The sequence below is a fragment of the Peromyscus leucopus genome, chromosome 16_21, assembly GCF_004664715.2.
Source record: "Peromyscus leucopus breed LL Stock chromosome 16_21, UCI_PerLeu_2.1, whole genome shotgun sequence".
Taxonomy (NCBI): Eukaryota; Metazoa; Chordata; class Mammalia; order Rodentia; family Cricetidae; genus Peromyscus; species Peromyscus leucopus.
The window spans coordinates 31,070,840-31,083,522 of record NC_051084.1 but is presented as its reverse complement, the minus strand read 5'-3'; the positions used below and the strand labels follow the sequence as shown (position 1 = coordinate 31,083,522).

The following is a 12,683-nucleotide window of genomic DNA, read 5'->3' as shown; positions in this document are numbered from 1 at the left end:
ACGGCAGATTTATTTTTCCCTGCCATTGAGTGTGGGCATGAGGTGACCAACTGTTTCAGGTTCTTGCCACCTTGACTGCCCTGCCACAGTGGACTATAACCTGGAATTGTGAATCACAAATTTGTCCCCCACATTGCTTTTGGCCCAGTAATTTTTTTATTATTATCACATCAACAGAAATGATACTAGGACAGTTGTGTGATCTACATCCACACATAATGGACTCACACCCCTTTACATTCAGGCACAAAGGTCAAAAAAGCTGAACATCATATCCAAATAATCCCAGCCCAGGAAGTCTTGGTGATGTATGAATTCCAGATGTCTGTTGTCTTTGGATAGAGACTGTTTACTTCTGCTTCTCCGATACGTGAGTATTCTTCAGGCTCTGTTCCTTAGCATTAATTAAAGCTTACTGAAGGACTTTAGAAATCTCCGCACATTGATTTTCTGTAGAGGAATCACTCAATAAATCTTCATTTATTGTTGCCCGTGTATGCTCCCCATGCTGTAGACCCAGGGCTGTCTCATTTCCAGTCTTGCTGATGGGACTGGAGACAGGACTGTCTTTAGTCACCAGTACCACCTTAACCGCATGCTTCAGTCGTGGCTTGTCACTTGCCCCCATGGTTCAGGTCCAGGGTGACTCTGGACACCGTGGTGATGGGACATGTCACATTCTCAGAGGCAGTGTACAGTTAGCCAAGACCTGAGAATGGTCAAGCACAGCTGCTGCTTGGGGGGGTCTGAGGATAAAGAGCAGCGTAGTTCTTGAGGAGGGGGAGTTGCAAGCATGCAGAATATAGTGAACTGATCATGCTCCAAGGAAGCAGTAGATTAGGATTATTTGTCCTTCAAATGGGACAGACTCAGTTAGTGCTGTCTCTCAGAGCATGGGAGTGGCCATTCTGACCAGGCTTTGTGCTGAAAATCTGGGACACAGGGGTCCAGGCACAGGACAGTGTTCTGTCTGCTGTGGGAGGATAAGCACTGTGTCCTTTTGTCAGAGCACAGCCTCAGCTTAATCCCCAGTGGTCAGGACATAGCAGCATCAGGGTGTAGGCGGAGCCTTGCCCTGTGGGGTAGGGGATAACAGAAGTTCAGCTTGAGGTTGCTGAAGCTGGGGATGGCTCACCGGGCAGAAGTGATTCAGGAGCAGCACATCCTTGAGGACTGGAGAGCTCTGTGGCTTCTCACCTCCATGCAAGGACACACGCCAGCAGCAGTTCCTGCATCAAGATGGGGTAGTGCATAGCTACACTGGCCGCAGCAAGGAGGATACAGTGCTGTCTTCTTTTCTCAGACACACAGTTGGATAAGATTCTAGGCAGCACACTGAGGTGGACTTGGTGTCAATGAGAACTATGTAAGACCCTAGTGGTGGGACTGGATGTCTTTGTTAAGACTGCAAAGTCTCTCTTGGTTTTAAGTTGGTTTAAACTGGTGAACGAGGGAGATGGCATGGAAGAGGTATAGGGTTTCCTCTTGGATCTGTGATATTACCTTAAATGTCTGTATTCTTTAAGGTTCCCGGTGCTCTAACACCTCCCTTTACTTATCCCCCCCCAAAAATTGGCATTGTGTGTGTGTGTGTGTGTGTGTGTGTGTGTGTGTGTGTGTGTGTGGGCAGGTATACTACAGCTCATGTCTTGAAGTCAGAGGACAACTTTGTGGGACTCATTTTTTCTACCTCTACCATGTCGCTTCTAGCAATCAAGTAAGCTCAGATGATCAGGTTTGGGTGCACACACCTTTATACACTGAGCTGTCTCTCCAGCAAACCAAACTTTTTTTCCCTTTCCTTTGGCTGTCTCTTTGGTGGAGCAAACAGGTTTGTACTTGTCTGAGAACAGTTTTCTTTAAAGTTCCAGTGTGACTCTTATTTTATTTCTAATACTTTAAAATATTTATTTACTTTTATGTGTTCAAATATTTTAACCTGTGTGTATGTGTATTACATGTGTGCAGTGCCCAAAGAGGCCAGAAGAGTGCATCAGATCTCCTAGCATTAGAGTTACAGGTGATTATCAGTTGTCATGTGGGTCCTCTGTAAGAGCAGCAGGTACTCTTAACCTCTGAGCCATCTCTCCAGCCCTGTAGTGTGAATTTTAAAATTTTAGAATGCTGTTAGTATGGCTCTTTGTGAGTCTGAAGCAACACCCAAATGGCCCTTGTCTTCCTTTTGATTGACTGAAGTGAGTTCCATTCTCACACCTGTATTCTACATAGTTTATAAGAACCCTCTTTTCTACTTTTCTTCTCAAAAACACATGATTAGCATGTGAGATTCTCCTAAAGTAGCCTTTGAAACTTAACACTAAAATAAAACATTTAAAAGACAAATAAAGCAAAGCAACAATATTTGTGTCCCCCACTACACAATTTTATACTACTCTTAATTTTACACAGTAAAGTCTTCTCCTAACTGTCCTTTAAAAGCCAATCAGTGCCAATACTTTTCTAGTTATCGTAGGGTTATTTGTAGCACTTATGTTTCTCTAGCCTCAAGATCCAAACTCTTTCATGTTCCCTGCCCCCCAAGACCATACAATTCTTGATATCAAATTTCTGTCTTAGTTATTTTTTTATATTGCCATGACCTGATACCCAACAGAAACTATTTAAAGGAGAGTCTTAGTTAGGGTTTCTGTTGCTGTGAGGAGACACCATGACCATTGCAACTTTTATCAAGGAAAACACCTAATTGGGGGTAACTTACTTACACTTTAGAGGTTCAGTCCATTATCATCATAGTGGTACATGGTGGCTTGCAGGTAGACGGTGCTGGAGCAGTAGCTGAGAGTCCTACATCTTGCAGGGAATAGGAAGGGCACTGTTTTACTGGGAGTAGTTTGAGCATAGGAGATATCAAAGCCCACTCCCATGGTGACACACTTCCTCCAACAAGGCTCCACCTCTTAATAGTGCCACTCACTTTGGGAGCCATTTTCTGTCAAACCACCACAAGGAGGCAGGTTTTTATTTTAGTTCATGGCTTGAGGAAATGTGGTGGTCCTGTATAGTAGAGAAAGAAGGTATGTATGAGAAATTCACTTCTATGGTGGCAGGAGCTTGCCCACATTTTAGTAGACCAGAAAGCAAAGAGCTTAGATAAGAAATTGGGCCAGGCTTTACCCTACTGCCTGTACTCAAGTGACCTGCATATGCCAGTTAACCCTCAACTTCTAAAGACTCCACCAGACCCCTAACTCACAGCATCGCATGGGAACCTAGAGTTCAAACATACGAGGCAGCATGGGGACATTTTACATTCAAACCTTAACACATGCTTTCCTAGTGAGACCTTACCACATTGGTGGGTGTAAGAGTAAGAATGACATTGGTAATCTGGGACATTTTAAAAATCTATTTAACTTTCCAAAAATTCTTGACCATAGTCCATACATTTTTTGACATTTGTGCCTTTATGATCATAAATGTGACATTTCATCCACAGATGTATCATTGACTTTTATCATATTTTTTGAAAACTGTTATTATGTTTAAGTATATCGACATGGAATTCTGTGAATTTATCTTAGTTCTAATTTTTAAGAACTTCTTATTGTGTATGTGAGTGAAGCTTTATGATCTATGGTAGATAATTTCTTATTGTGTGTGTGAGTGTAGCTTTATGATCTATGGTAGATCATATGCTATGGCCCATGTGTAGAAGGTGGAGGGTATCTCTCAGATGTCAGTTTTCTTCTGCCTTTATATGGCTTCTGGAGATGAAATTCTACTGGATAATCTCACCAACCCTTTGTATGTACATCTTTGTTCTTCAGTTAGGGCTACATTTTTAAATGAAATGAAGATAAATTATGAATTTCAAATAGTAGGTAGAGTTTGAAAGTAGAATACTGAGAAAATAATTTTGGAGCATGAACTATTGATAACTCTGAAATATTACCCTCTGAGTCCATATTGTATCAGACTACACATGAGCCTACATACTGTTCATGATTTTTTTTTCTGTTAAAAATATATGAACACATCAACTTTTATACAAATGATACTTTGAGCAGGAAAGAGAACTTGCTGTAAAACACACTTATGTGCCTTACTGTAGATAAAATTATTACCTACTTATCTTGAAGGAAACATTTCCACGTGTCAAGTTTCTTTTAAGTGGAGGCTGTCTTTGTAGAACTTCTCTGCATTCTGTAGTGTCTTCAATTTTTTAAGTTATGAACATTGAAAAGGGTAAATGAAGATACCAGTGATGGAAAAATATTTATGTTACTCAGTAACTATCGATCCATTATACTAGTAATCAAATATCAAAATAAGAGCATGTCTTCAGGACACGGACTTACATTGATGATAAGGTACCTGAATGGTTAATGTGGGTCTGCCTTAGATTTCATGTATACAGGATATGGAATTATTCTGTTAGACTGTTGATAATTCAGACTTCATAAAGCCCTCTTCTGGCTAAAGTTTGGCATATTGAGTATTATTAAAAAAGGTCTAGGAAATGAAAAAAATGGGGGTAAAGACTTAGAAATCAGGAAGGATAGCAGAAAAGAATGTATAGCAAAACCAATGATGCTGTGTTTGTCTACCTCCCATACACAACATGTATAGGAAAATGGCTATAAATAACTTTTCTGTGTAAAAGTTGGATAATTATGTATTTGACTTTTGCACATCTTCCAATGTCATTATTTATTGGACTTTGATAGTGACTTTGCATATTGTAGGAAAAGTGCCATAGTAACTTAGTATAATTTACAACCTAAGCTCCGGTGCTTTTCCACTTCCTTCCTGCCCATCATAGCTAATCCTGTAGGGAGAGGCACAATGTCCCTGAGGCTCTCTGCTGGGGTCAGCCACCCAAACCCAGAGGATTTCTAGAATGAGCCTGACCTCATTCTGAGATGTGTGTCAACATCTTGTGATGATGACTCAATAAAGGAATTTTGGGAAACTGAAATGTCAGTGTAGACAGGATATACAGTTTAACCTTTAATTGATATTAGAAGATACGTGAACTTTGGCCGAGCTGTTTATATTTATTTTCCATTGATGATTTCATAATGTTCAAGGACTTGACTTCTTGTATGCCAAGATCTCTACAACCTTTCTGGTGATCACAAGCAAGCTTTCCTTTAGAGTAGCAAATTGTATGTATCCATTTGTTCATCCAGCTTTCCCAAATACTCTTATAATATTCAAGGATGAGTATTGCCTGTAATCCTTATACTCAGGAGGCTGAGACAGTAAGACCTGAAGTTTGAGGCTTGCTTGATTTATATAGCAAGATCATGTCTTAAATAACTAAACAAAAGCCCCCCCCCATCAATGTCTTACTCAAATTAACAGATTGAGTACTAATTGTATCAATACTTTGGTAGAAATCTAGTTGGGACTAAAATGGTTTATGAGCTCTACCTTAGGTGACTGCTAATAACAAATATGTTAAATATAAGTCATGAAACAGTTACTGACTTACATTCTTTGCATACATTACCTCACTGAATTCTCAACTACCCCACATTGTACATGCCGTTATCATTGCCCTATAGATTAATAGTCAGAAGCTCAGTTTACACAACTGGCATGTGGTTACTTTGCTTACTACCAACTTTAAGACCAGGTTAAATTTTTTTGCAGTATGAGGGATGGAACCAACCAATTAATGACATTTTAAATGTAGTACATTTAAATGGGTAGAAAATATATTGGCCACTCTTAGAAAAATAAACCAAGGCAGAATTTCCATTTGCTTTTCTTGTAAATTGACATGGTAATTTTTCATTTTTCATTCCATTGGCCTTCCATATTATATGCCTATTCTAATAAATTAGAAGCAACAATAAAGGAAACATACACCCCTTGAGACTGAGAGGTCTCCCATTATTTTGATATGCCAAATGAGAACATTATAGGTTACTATAAAATATGAAAGAAATGACAGAAACTTAAACATAAAAAGTGGAAAATCCCTTGAAAAACAGATGTTCTTTTGACTAAATAATGTGATTATTTCTATCTTTATATTTTCTCCATGTGAGTCTTATAAAAACCATTTAAGAACTGTCAATGTGTGTACTGTCTTTGAATATTGCCCCATGCCTTTGGAAAACCTTCAATTGTGAAATATCATTAGATACTTTGATGTATATATTTTATAATGTTTAAGTTGGACTAAACATATCTAGTACCTCAAATATTTTTCTTTTCTTTATGGTAAGAATATTCAAAACTATTTTTCTAGCTGTTTGAAATATGACTCTAATATTAATTTCTAGATTTAATGTACTGTATAATAGCATACCAAAGATCCTTAATCCTATCTAACTATAACTTGGAACCCATTGGTTAGCCTCTCCTCTCTTTCTCTTCTTCTCATTCACCCCTGCCTCTGGAAATTATCACTCTATGAGACTCAGCACATTGATTTTACTCCCTTTAGATAGTCCTAGTTGTTGAATTTCTGTATCACATGGGTAATTTAATTTTATTTTTATATGACCCCTGTACTATTCATCATAGTGACTTATAATATCATATATTCTTCTCCTCAGTTTTATCAATTCTCTGCCCAACCACATTAACAGAAACATTGTTATCTTTTGTCTTTTTGTAGTAACTGTTCCAACTTGAGTGAGGTATTATGGTTTTGCTGTTTGGTTCGAATTTCCCCATTGATTAGTGATTCTAAATACTGTTTATTTTTTCATTTGTTTATTGATTAATTCTTTCCTTTATTTTGAGAAATTATATAGGCATATTGGAAACTTTTGTATTTCCTTTATTCATTTTTGAGTGTAGAGTATGTATATGTGAACATATATGGGGAGGCTTGAGGTTAACAGTAGGCATCTTTTTTTTGATTGATGTCCACTTTCTATTCAATTTGTAATTGTATGTGTGTGGGTGCATGCATACTTGCATGCATGCACATGTGTGCACATGAGGTACCCATGGAGTTTTAAAGAGGGCCTAGGATCACCTGGAGCTGGGGTCACAGGCTGTGGTTAGCTGCCATCATCAGTACTGGGAACTGATTTTTGGCTCTTCATAACTGCTGAGTTGTGTATCCATCATTCCACCTCACTGACTATTCAATAAACTTCTAAGATCTGTCTATGTCTGAACTCACTAGACCTGGGTTACAGGTGCACAGCTTAGCCATCTTCCAAGCCCTGTTGTCCACTTTTTAAATGGGCTATTTGGGTGTTTTTGTTCAGATTTTTATTGTTGTTGTTGCATTTTCTGGTAGCAGGTCCTTGTCTAAATTATAGTTTGGTGCAATTGTGATTTTTGTTTTCTGTCCTTTGATGATCTCTTTCAAAGAGTCTTTTTTTTTAAAAGATTTATTTATTTATTATGTATATAGTGTTCTGTTTGCATGTATGTCTACAGGCCAGAAGAGGTCACCAGGTCTCATTATAGATGGTTGTGAGCCACCATGTGGTTGCTGGGAACCGAACTTAGGACCTCTGGAAGAGCAGTCAGTGCTCTTAACCTCTGATCCATCTCTCCAGCCCCCAAAGAGTCTTAATCATTTCACTTCCATAAAGCATTTTTTCCCCTGTTCTCTTCTACCAGTGTCTTTGTCTCATTCTACTCTAATACAGTTACTTTTAAAAGTTAAGCTATTTCAAATGTCAGAGTTGATGTTTGGTTTGTTTTACGTTTATTTCCATATCACAGTGCTTGCTTCAGGAAGATTATTCAGTATGCCCAGTGAAGGCGTCTTCCTGACATGCTACAATACAGTGGGATTCTAAGAGAAGAGCTTTCAGTTTGCACGCTTGTCTATTTGTATATCTTTCATGCCTAAAAAATGTGGTCTAAAATCTGTTCCCTCTGCTATTTGTTAAGCATAAAATATTTTTAAAGCTATTTCTACAGAGAAGAACTAAGTTTAAGGGCATCATATTTCATCTTCACCATGAAATAAAGATTTCACACTAAAAAGGAAATGTTTCATTTCAAAGCTTGAGAAAAATGGCATACATAAAATAATATCAAAAAATAACAAAACAACAATCAAAAGAATTTTTCTTGCTGTTTAAATTATATCCAGGGAACTTCTACATTAACACATTTACTTGGTTATGAATTTGAGAAATTGGTGTTTAAATCCTCATTTTTACTATTTGGGCTTCATTGTTTTTAGGGGTGAGCCTCAGGACTACCATGTTCAAATGTCTAATTTCATATGTGCTGTTTCAAGTTTATGTTACACATGTTTCAACACAGTTTCAGTGATTGTTTATACAAGAAATTGTTTAACTAAAAGCATACTATTCTGTAATTTTGGGGGAAAAATGTAGTTCTGTCATAGAATTTGAAAACCATAACGGAATATAAGGATATTTAGTGGCAAACCTTCATGTTTGGAAACTGAAGCACAACAATATTATGGGATCTGTTGACAACAGATTGCTTTACTTCTGTATTATTCGATGAAGAACTTTGGAACACTTACGATGTGCAAGCATTGTTTATGATATGAGCATCAAAATATGTGCAGGAAAGTTCCAAACCTGGAGGATAAAAAAACGGCTTTGGGAGTGATACATCCAAGTAAGCAGCTACTCAATTCTTGTTATTGAAATGCGCATCCTTGCGCTGACTAACTTCTCTTTAGCTGAGCATCTCTGTTCATAGTCCCATCACCAGTCACTCATCACTGCATAGCAGCATGGGTTGCTGTCTTCCTCTCACCTGCCAGCAGCTGCCAGCCCCCATCCTACCTCGTTTACTCAAACAGAGCCCCAAGTTCATCACTTTCCTTTATCCTGACCATCACTGGATTCATTTCAACACCTCATTCCTCTCAGAGCCTTTGGCCGTGACCATCTAATTCTCATTCTGCCTGTGTTCCGATGTCCTCAAATCCACTGTGCAGACTCCAGCCCCTTTGATATAATGGCCTGACCGTTTCACTCACTTGATTAAATTGTATGACTCTCAGTTGTCTGTAGGACCAATTTCATTTCTTAGTGTGGCAAAGGCCAACAGGTCAAGCTTCACACTTTTTATGCTAGTTGTCAAATATTCCTTAAGATCCTGGCCTTGGCTCAAGCTGCCAGTCCCCCCCCCACCCCATGTCCTTTTCTCTTATCGTCACTTTCCTGACTCCCAAATATTCTTCACTACTCATTTATCGCTTCCTTGGGCATCCTTCCTTCCCCTCAGCTTAATGAGAGTGCTATCCAATCAATCTCTAGATTGTCTTAGATGTTTCTATCAAATGCTGTGTCTGTGTTTATGTCTTCTGCTGAGGCAGACATGGTGTTGAAGGTATTGCTGGCCCTTATGCAGTGCCCATCACAGAACATATCATAAAGATTTATTGATTACTTTAGTCTGTTTATTAAACCAAATGCTATTTGAAAAGACCAAGAAGTGTAAGAAAGGATGATGGAAGACAATGACTAATGCCAGCTGAGAAGATCCCCCAACATTCTCCTTAAAATGTATTAATTGAGCTATAACTTGAAAGGTGTCCATACTGAGAAAAGCAGGAGGTAAGAAGTGAAAGAATTTCTCGTAAGTGGCACTTCAGATTTGTGATTGCACTCTCTAGAACAAAGGACTCATAAGGAAGTCTCATCATTTGTTGGGAGTAAATCTAAGATTAAGTCCTTGTAAGGCCTTAGACACCAAGATCACAGATTTGTTCTGAATTTCAGCAGCAATGGGGATGGAGGGAAGAATTTTAAAGCAAAGATCAGGTATAATTAAATCTCAGCTTTATCTACTCAGGCTAAGTCGCTTGAGGATTGTCAGTTTGGTTTACTGCCTGGTTGCTCTCTAGTATATTGGATTGTCATTTAAAGATTACTTGCACGCAACCAAGAAGTTAGGTATTTAACACAACGCTATTCTGCAAAGCCTTCTGTGGTAAGGAACATGTTCCATATCCATGGTGTTCAGTATAGCAGCCACCAAACACACAAAAATTTTAATACTTTAAGTGGAGACACCAAGGGATGAAATTTTAATATTGTATAATTTAAATTTATATTTAAGTTAAAATGGCTATGTATGATAAATGGCTATTACTCATTGAATAACGCAGTGTTAGAAAGTTCTCCCAGGCTGAGTCCCTTGTAGGAAACAGGTGCACCTAGGTTGGGGCAAATCAAAGACAGTTAATTCATATGCTTGTTTCCAAAGGTGTAGACAACTGTACATGAGAATCATGAGATAATTAACTATAGTTTGTGAAATAGAACACTGATGGAAAGGTTCTTGGTTAAGACTATATACCGGCACAAGCTTGGATGACATTGAGACCATATAAGTCACAAAGTGATTCTAATGATGTTTTACTGAATAAAATAATGCGCAGGATTGTTTTCTTCAACAAAGCCTTTCCTTATGGCAAGTTCATTGAATGATGAGAATGAGTGGTTTTTCTCTACACAGTGCTGATCCTTACCATATTTCCCAGTGTCTCTCTCCCTGGTGCTCTCTGAAAGTCATTCCTTTTCCATTAGCAGGGCTGTGCTGGCTTAATGATGGATCCTGTCAAGGGTTCTCTAAAGGGGCTTCTTCTCTTCTGAGCACTTAGTGATAGGCAGGCCCTGACTGTTATCTACGGTTGTGTTTTAATATCCTGCCCTATCCATCTCACATCTCAGAACACAGGACTTGCCTTTAGCCCTAGCTCATTGCTTGATGATTTGTTAAGGCTTTGAAAACAGAAGGAATGAGGTGCTTTTAAACAGGACAGGCCTATTTCTCCTTGCTTTATTTATTTTTATGCCATGCAAAAGGAATAAAGAGGTATAAAATGGCTCAACTGAAGCCAAATAAATCTGGATAAATAGAGCAAGAACCCAATAAAAACCTGGGGGTAAGAAAGAAGAAAGGTATTGGGGATGGGAGATAAAAGGAGGAAATAAAAAAGAAAATTTAATAATTCCTGTAGCATTAGGGTCTATTTATTACTACCCAGGGAACAAAGTACCTTTGACCCAATGAAATATTTTAAACTAAGGTTAAGCTCTGGGTGGAAATTAGGAAATTATCTTTAAAGTCCTTATTGAATCTTCTCATGCTGTCACCTCCCGTCACCCTTTATTAAAGCTTTGTGTGTGTCTGCTGCTAGGTCTAGGCAGGCTGACATCTTTTACTTGTTCTGATGAATCACACAGCACAGAAGCTGGTGAGGGTTTTTTTTTTTTTTACAGCCAACACAACAGGAGTCTCTCATATAATTTCTTATGCCAGGGCAGGGGGTGAGAGGGCGTGGGGATCTCTGTCCTTACTCCTGCCCATGTGGGATGATCACTGCCTTCATGAAATGGAAAAAGACATATCCAGGAGCTAATAATGCACAAGGCTAGAGAATAGAGGCTAGGCTCTTTAGGTAAAATTAGAAACTGCATTTAGGCCCATTGTAGATCTGTTTATACCATTGCTTTTTGTAGCCCTGACTTAATCCTTCAAAATTTTCTGTTGCTAATATAAAGACTGTTTAAGTAGAGCTGTTAAAGTAATCACAAGTTTCATTTGAATACATTCTTCATCATCACTTTGGTATTGAGACCTTTTTTTTCCCCTCGGTTAAATGACCCAACACCAATATATCCCACTATGCTTTCCTTCATTCCCCTCTTCTTTTACTCTGGACAGTTTCTATCATGTGCACATTTTATATCTTTTAAAATTAATTAAAATCTCTTATTTTTATGTGTGTGTGCACGTGTGTTTATGATGATGCACATGTGTATACATGCAGAGGCCAGCAGACGATCTATGCTGTTGTTCCTTAGGCATTATCTGTGTCCATTAGTACAACCTAGTAGATATATGACCACGGATACCAAGCATCTTGCAGAGTATTGCATGCTCTCAAGTGATTGTCGTTTTTTGGCCATCTATATGTTGTAGTTTAGTGGGTACCAGCAATTGCTAAAGAGTCATTTGGTTGTGTCTTCTGGCTGATTGGTAAACTCCAGGTTCATCACTACCTCTCTGGCTTGTTATGGAGCCCTAATTAAACCAGGTTGCACTTTGAATGAAGTTGTTAATTTATGTACTCATCAAACCGGTTCAATAACTCCCTTACAAGTAATTACGGTAAGGGTGCTGTGAAGGCATAGAGATGAAATGAGCCTGTTGGAAAATGCCAATGAAACAAGGAGAGGTAAGAGTTCACTGTGATCATGGGAATTGTTTCAAGAGGAGCTATACATTGAGGGAATTCCTTTGGAAACCACGGAGGAACAGCAAGGATTTTAACAGGTGTCTATGTGTAAGAACTGGGGAAAGGGATAGAAAGCCTTGCAAATATGGCACTTCAGAGAGTAGTATTTGAGAAGATGGCAGGGCACCAGAAGAATCAGGTACATCTGTTCTGTACAATAGATGATCTTGATTTTGTTGTTAAGACATTGTTCTATTGGATGGCACTGGTTTTTCTGTGAGTTTGGTCTAGAGAGAGAGGGTTTGATGTGCTGCCTCGTCTGTGCTGCGCTTCAGTGTCTCTTTCCATGGGGTCTATTCTAGCAGTTCAATGACCAGCTGCTGATTTTTCAGTTTCCTCTCAGTCTATTAATTTAAGAGCAGCAGCAATTTTCTTAGAGGTGAAACACATAATGATTTTTTTCCAATCTCTTTTTCTGGGAGGTATCACGGAGAAAGTATGATTAGATTCAACCCAGTTGTCTCCCACAACAATAATATGTAGCAAATGTCAACCAAGGTGA

At 38.6% G+C, this 12,683-nt stretch overlaps 1 protein-coding gene across 3 annotated transcripts in view; it reads left to right on the top strand.

Annotated features, from left to right (window-relative positions):
* Ctnna3 (catenin alpha 3) overlaps nucleotides 1-12,683 on the top strand; it is a 1,489,259-nt gene that overhangs the window by 753,868 nt on the left and 722,708 nt on the right. The window lies entirely within an intron of this gene.